This window comes from Antedon mediterranea, chromosome 7 (genome assembly GCF_964355755.1).
Source record: "Antedon mediterranea chromosome 7, ecAntMedi1.1, whole genome shotgun sequence".
NCBI classification, from domain to species: domain Eukaryota; kingdom Metazoa; phylum Echinodermata; class Crinoidea; order Comatulida; family Antedonidae; genus Antedon; species Antedon mediterranea.
Genome location: NC_092676.1, coordinates 5,246,961 through 5,255,087, shown reverse-complemented (window position 1 = coordinate 5,255,087; position 8,127 = coordinate 5,246,961). Strand labels below are relative to the sequence as shown.

The 8,127-nt window shown below is 29.3% G+C and overlaps 1 long non-coding RNA gene across 1 annotated transcript; it reads right to left on the bottom strand.

The window, feature by feature from the left end:
* Window positions 1–661: 661 nt before the first annotated feature.
* On the bottom strand, window positions 662–3,749 carry LOC140055760 (uncharacterized). The gene is made up of 3 exons (XR_011846698.1): window positions 3,674–3,749; window positions 2,886–2,970; window positions 662–2,354 (listed from the first exon to the last, which is right to left on the bottom strand). It is a non-coding gene; the product is annotated as an uncharacterized lncRNA (long non-coding RNA).
* Window positions 3,750–8,127: the final 4,378 nt, after the last annotated feature.

The window sequence follows — 8,127 nt, the reverse complement described above, 5'->3', positions numbered from 1 at the left end:
TTGTATATAGCCTAATAGGCCTAGGTAATTCTGTTAATATTAAATTATTATTGTTTTTGGGTGGGTAGGCCTGAGAGATCTCAATTCTGTGTCGACAACATTCTGTATTTTTCTGTACTTACATAATTGTACTTACTTATCATAATTTATGTACGTAAATAATTGTGTACAAATAAGAGTTCATTACGTCTAGGTAGGCATAGTACAGTACAGAAATCGTTTTGATCAAATATAGAATTCTTGTATCACAATTGTAAGTATTTATTTTGCTATGTCCCAAATTTTGCTTCGTAACAATGTCATCCCATGATGTGACGTTACTCGTCAGTCTTTTCGATCGGGAACAATTTAATCCATCTTCCTAAAGGCCAAGTTACACAGCCGAGCGATAACAGTAAGCGGAAAACAAAAACAAAGAATCTATGTTATTTCTTTAATGACCGTAAGGTGTATCGCAAATGATTGATTGCAAAATGTATAATGGGAAGGGTTTGGGAGCAAAGTATGTCACAACGCGCGCATACGTAAAAACATCAAATTACGTACGTACGCGTCGTGGCGTTTGCTCCCATGTCCTTCCTACACCATGCGTCGCGCACGTTATTTGCGATAAACCTTGTTATTACACAAAACGTGAAATGAAAATACAATATTCAAGCAATGCAATTCAACACCTTGTGTTAAGATATTCAATTTAATTAACCAATATTATTAAGAATGTAACATGTTTCAGTTCTAATGTAAATTTAGAATTTACGTTTTCTGACATTGTTCTTTTTCCATTTCCATACAATGCAATCATCACCATATTAGGTTAAACTGAAATTATCTTATATACCAGATTGCTGTCTGGAGGGGTGCTAAAATTGTAAATGTGAAACTAACTAATAACCAATATGAAACAGAGTCTCCAGTACCTCAGCCCCACCACCATGCCTGGGGCTTAGCTAAGCACAGTTTGAAAATAGAGCTGTTAGATCCTCGGAAATTGCACTTATACATTGATATATGAAACAGAACATATAAGTCTCCAGGACCAGCCCTATCATGGTTGGGACTGAGCTAAGACAATTTTGAAAATTAGAGCTGCTAGTATTCAAATTTAAGTTCATACGTGCTGGTAAAAATATAAGTTTGTTTAAAAAACACTTTAGAGCTGCAAGGTAAATTGCAATTATACTTTAAAAATGTCAGGCCAAGAGCCACACTACTCGCAATTAAAATAATCAAATAACATTTGATGAAACCTTAATGAAGTTTATACATTTTTAAATCCTATTTCTAGTACACACAGTATTGCGTGTAATTATCCTGTTCTCATACATTTTTCTTGTTTTTACCAAATAAATGAACGAATGAATAACTTCCATGATATGCCTATTTAAACGTTACAATCTTTCGTACAGATGTCAATTCAAACTCACAAGATAACACAATAAATTAAATAAATTATCATGTGTATTATTATGAATTAGTGAATGTATAATTACTGATAAAATCCTAAAAACGAACTTTAAACTTGCAGTGTGATAATTTTAAACAAAAATGGATTATACAATTTAAGTTACATCATTGTGATCACAAATATATACAGTACCGTAATTATTCGAATAAGCCAAAGGCCCTGGAGCGCTTCGTGTTCAGGTTTATTTAGGGGAGGCGTTTATTTTTTTGAGTGTAATTTGGTAACATATAATCAATAAATAAATACCCGCTGGATATGAAAGTGATAAAATACAGTAAAAATTGTTTCAAAATACTTGGTAAATTGTAGATGACAATCAATGAATTCTACCTACAGTACTACAAATAGATGTTGTAATACAATATTGTGTATATGTGACAGGGTTTTTATTCGAGGAAATAAATAAATGCCCCGGGCGTTTATTTGAGGGTATTTTTATTAAGGTGTTTGGGCGTTTATTCAAATTAATTTTCTATGTAGGGGAAGGGGCGTTTATTCGAATAATTACTGCAATAAAATATTTTTAGATGCTGAAGATTACATACGAATACGATAGATACAAATTTCATAAGCAAAACCAGAAATAGAGATTGCGCAATTGGATTGAGAGGAAACCAAACTGTGACGCACTTTTTGCACTTAAACATATATACAATTGTGTATGAGGATAATGAATGTCGTTGCCCAAACATTATATTTCCTCAGGAATCCTCATCCAATCGATGAGAACCAATTGCCATTACGAATATCCGGAACCGGAACCAGCATCATCATCATCATCATCATCATCATCATCAACCCTTGCTTTCTTTTCGTTTTTATACATTTCATATTCCGTTGAGATTTCTCTGTCATTTCTTACTGGACACGAATGTCTTGAGGTAACACACTGCAATTACAATAAACACAATGCTGTTAAATACAATAAAATGGCAATAACATATCAGCCTGTCAGTGACTTCAGAGGCAGTGCAATCTTAAGATTGTCTGGTTGTAAAGCTCTGTCTACACTATCAAACCTTATGTGACAAAAAAATGTGATGTGCCCATATATGGACATGACGACGACATATCAAAACCACATTTGGACACATTACACCTTTTTTGTCAACTTAGTTTGGTAGTGTAGACAGGGCTTTACACCAAACGCCGATTTACTATTTTTTTTAGTTGAATTCAGTGTAAAATCACACATAGTACTAAGACATTTAGAAAATAAATAACAATTTTAAAAAGCAGATTTTTATGTAGAAAAATTATACTGTAGACGGAGGCATAGATTCCCAGATTGCTCTCTAGTTTAATTATGTGTTTTCTTGCCCATTTCCACTTTGGTGAGCCACTTGACAGTGATTCATTTTGTTTTCGTGTGGATTTTGTTCGACAAAATAAAGGAAATTAAAAGAATAAAAATCAATACATCTCTTGTTTGTACATCTTCACATCGAGGTTGACAGTCATCAATATCTCCAACGAGTCAACACAGTCTTGCACAATCAGATCGCCTATAAAAGAAAAAGTAAACACACAACAAATGAATGCGACTGATTTTTAGTTGCATTTTAACAGTTTTAACAATTGAAGGAAATTTACTTAATTGTTTTGCGTACTTGGAAGGCGTTTATTCAAATAAATTCAGTAATTGATACTTTCTGATAAATTCTATTCAGAATATCACCGTATTATGTGTATTCTCATAATATAATTACACAAAGAATAAGAACATACTATGAACTGTAACATTTAATTGGAATTACCATATTAATGTTAATGTATATTTTATATTGAACATAAACTAACATTTAAATTATTAATGTAGATTATATGACAAGATTACTGATAATAGCTTCCTAAAATTAAAACAGAATATTCAATAAAAAAAATTGAAACTGGTTAAACAACAGCGCCAATATTGTTATAAAAAAGGTTTAGCAGCTGAAAGCAAAGCACCTCCAATGTGGTGTGAGTCAGAACATACCCTTAGACATAAAGTTTACGGAAACATTAACATAACTGATAAATTAGTGTATAGAACGCCGATGAATAATACACATTAATGTAATTAAAGGACCAATCAACACTTTAACCATGAGATACACTTAAGACAATTGACCTGAGTTGTACGAATTAAATGAAATTCAAATTCTTAAATATTGATTTTGAAAAATAATAACAGCAACATTGTGTATGCACACCTGTCATACTTACAATGTTGTTAAGTTGGTCAATTCTTTAAAAGTTTTATCTTCGTAAAACAGCAATCTGTTCCCATATAAATATCTAAATGATAATATTCAACGATGATTAACCATAGTAAATTTTGAAAATAGTAACGTTTTAAAATAAAGGTTATGTAATATTTCTTGAGTATAGGTTGTATAGGAGGTAAATAACCAGGGGCTCTTGTGAAATAATTTGCGAAGTCAGAAGGAAAATTGGAATGAATATAATCAACGACTAATATTATCATAAATGTGTTGTTTAAAAAAAATTATTTATACGTAACCATTCCAGTGTTGCAATACATTAAGTTAAGAATCCCGATGAAAACCAAATACACTTTTACACTTGTTTGCAAAGTTTCTCGTTCAATTCAAGTTGAATCTTACAGCAAATAACTAACGTTGTATCCTATATTTTTAACTTTTAACCTGCAGGATAAATTATTTTCCAAATAGCTACTTCATAGTATGTTGGGGAATATTTAAATTATAATAAAATCACATAGTTTGAACTTACAAACGATTAAGTGATGAAGCAAAAGAAGAAAATGCATCTGGTTCTATGGTAGTTATAGCGTTTTCCTGTAAATACCTGTTAAGATAACCAATATTTAATTTATTATTACTACTGGTTTTTTAAAGCAATATTTGGTTTTCATATGCATATCGTACAGTACGTATGTTATAGTGATATGAATTTCTTGAACCCCAAAACTTGTCTTAGCCTGTCAAAATTATGATTTGCATAACACTGAAAATCCAAAATAGCGTGAACATTCAGATGATTTAGAATCCACCATTATCGTGTTAGCAGAAATGATATTTGCTATTCCTGAGACAAAAAAACAATTAAATAATAACACTAAGTGGTTTTAAATAAAATATACTGTATGTTTTTATTATTACTACTGTTTTTTAAAGCAATATTTGTTTTCTATAGTGCATATCATACAGTGTGTATGTTATAGTATCACACTATCAAGTGATAATAGCATAATACTAATACTTTCATGTATTCAATGTTTTTAATAATAAATAATATGATAATTGATCTCTTTAAATAAAGACAATGTTACAATGAATGACTTTAAAAAATTGTTTAAAAAACTGAATGTTGAATATTCATTGTATGAATTTCATTTCATAATTTATTTTTAGAAATGAAAGAAAATACTTACAGGTATTAACAATTTCTAATTATTATTTATCATCTTAATGCATTTAATAACATAACATAATGATTAAATCTCTTTATTTAATGACCAATTAACAATAAATAATATTTTAAAATTTAAAACAAATAATGTTTTGAGTATGGTTAAATATTTCACTATGCTAAGTGTTTTTTTTTTGTCTTACCTGGGTTTTGTCCCACTTTTATTTCCATATACATTTCTCTTCACATTGTTATTTTGTACTCTCTTTCTCTCTTTACACATTTAATTATTAACATACATATTGTTCCTAATAATATTGTTTTTATTTTTAAATTCATTTTAAAGGCCAGGTGCGGGCAAAAAATAATTAATCAATAATTAACGATCTATTTTTGTTACACGAGCTTGTTGAAAATAAGCACTTTCTTATCAGTTCAAATTACACAGTAAAATCTCTATTCTTTTGTACACAAATTTTGTAAATAGAGAGGAATTTTAAAAAGCTATAAAAAAATAAACGGTTTGGTAAAAAATGTTATCAGATGACTAAAATATAGGTAATATAACTTGAATTTTACATTTCTGGTATTTTTTTTCAACTTCAGATTTTTATTTTCATGCTATAGCAAAAATTATCCACCGTATATCCACCATCTTTTTTCACCTTCTAGGGAGTCATCAGACATGTTATTACATTAGGTTCAACTACCTAACTACTGAAAAAAAGTCTTCCTGGTTTTTATAGCAGAATTTTTCCAAATTTTGTATTTGGCCATATTAAGGGAAATTCATGTTTTTCGTCTTGATTTCTGTTACAAATATTTGATTTATGTACAATTAACCAGATATTATATTCAAAATTCATGCCTGTAGCTGAGCTTTAAGCTTTAGGTGGTTTTATAAATACATACTGTATATATTGATTATATTATGAATTCATACAATTCATTTAAATATTCATTAGTTATTGTTAAAACAAATTAAACAAAAAAATTAAATACCATGAGATGTAATATCTTTAAAAAAATGAATTGATAATATTTAAATTAAATATTAACACTAAGTGGTTTAAAATGTATACTGTATGTATTGATCACATTACAAAATGATACAATGCATAATATTCATTGTTATAAATTATATTATTATTAATTAAGAGATGATTAAATACATATCATACATTATGTATTATTTCTTTTTAAATCAAATTAAACAAAGAAAGTATTATTAGCAAAATACTTACAGTTTTGTCAATGCTGTCAATTTATCAAATACATTGGCTGGCAATGTACTTATTTGGTTAATTTGCAAATCCCTTCAAAGTAAAAACAATGTACAGTAACAATTACAATATTCAAGCTGTTTGATGTGTCAACTTTTATTTTTCTTATACATTTTTAATTATTTGTTATAGTCTTTCAGTCAATGATAGGAACATTATCTACATAGTAAATGCTGATGAGTATTCTTTAATTAGGCAAACATAAACATTTTCTGTAAATCCCTGTTATAAGATAACCAATATTTATTTTATTATTACTCTAAAGCAATATTTGTTTTCTCTAGTGCATATCATACAGTGTGTATGTTATAGTATCACACTATCACGTGATAATAGCATAATACTAATACTTTCATGTCAATTTCCTTTCCTAAATGTTTTAGTAATATGATAATTAATCTCTTTAAATAAAAACAATATTACAATGAATGTCTTTTAAATGATTGAAAAAACTGAATGTATTGATTACAATGCATAATATTCATTGTTATGAATTTCATTTCATTATTTCTTTTTAGAAATGAGGAAAATACTTACAAGTATTATTGATTGCATTTAATAACAAATTGATTAATAATGACCAATTAATAATATTTTAAAATTTAAAAACAAATAATTTCAAATTTTGCACATGTCTATATATGTGTTGAGAGAAATCAAATATGAAGTATTTTTTATTTCACACCTATACTTCCATGGCAACGACCAAATTTGTGTTTTTGACAAATTTTGTCCTTTTTTAAGGTTTTTTAAAATGGATATTGGTACTACTTTCATGAACGATATTTTTGTTTTGTTCATTTAATTATAAAAAATAATTAGTGTATGCATAATAACAATGCATTGTGTACCTGTTCCATATTTTTTTATTTTTTTTTATTTCATACTTAGGGAGATACCATTTATTTAAAAAGGGGGTGTTTTTCACTTTTTTTAAATTGTTCAATGCAACTAAACTTTAACTCACCATAACGCCCAAAGTGGTGTATTTTTTTAGCTGATTTATTACAAATAGGTAGTTCTAATGTTTAATAATTGATTTCTAAAATAAAATACTGGGGTAATTTAAAAATCTACAAGCAGTGTTGCGAGAAACATAGGCATTTTTATAAAAAAAAAACACATGGTATATTAGTAAAAACATTTTATTTTCTTTGATTTTTTGATTTGAAACTCATTGGTCAGAAAAATTCTGAATGTTTTATAGTTCTAGTTGTGTTGTGAGAAAAAAAAAAAATGTTTTTAATTATAGATTCTGTAATTCCCGGTTTTAATGTCATTTTATAAGTTATATCTTCTGGAAATTTGAATAAATTATCAGATCGTTGTGAATTTTAATCTCTGCAACAGATTACTCCTCTCTTATTTTGAAGCTCCTCTTTCATTTGTTTACTTCTTTTATTTGCTAACCTAAGCAGATCCCACATGCCCATCCACCACCACTTTCGACTACCACCCCCCCCCCCCCCACCCCACCCTACCCCGACTATAATCACAAAAAGATAAACTGTAACACTTTGGTCGATCATCCACTATAGAGTGTCAAATGCATGCATTCAAGCACCACCCACACTGCCGCTACCATCGCCCCAACAAATAGACGGATTCAAACTCCTCCATCCCACCCCCTCCCCCTTTCTCCAAGCCCCCACCCACCCCAAGTTAAACATTGCAATGCAAAAGATAGGACATAAAGTTTTTAGACCCTCGCCTCCTGGATCCACCACTTTCCCCTCCCCAAAATAGAACCAATCAAAAGTCAATGATATACTCAGGTATGTTAATGCTACACAACAAATATTGAAGCCCTGATGTGAAATTTCATTTCATTTAAGGTCAGCATGTAAATATCACACTTTATTTTTAAATATTGGTTTTAAATTCTATATTTTTTTTTACTGTGATGGTTGGATTCAGTATTAATTATTAATTAATAATTATCTGATAATAATTATCCGGTAAGGGGTCACCGCCCGTAAGCGGCCACTTTTCCAGGTCCCG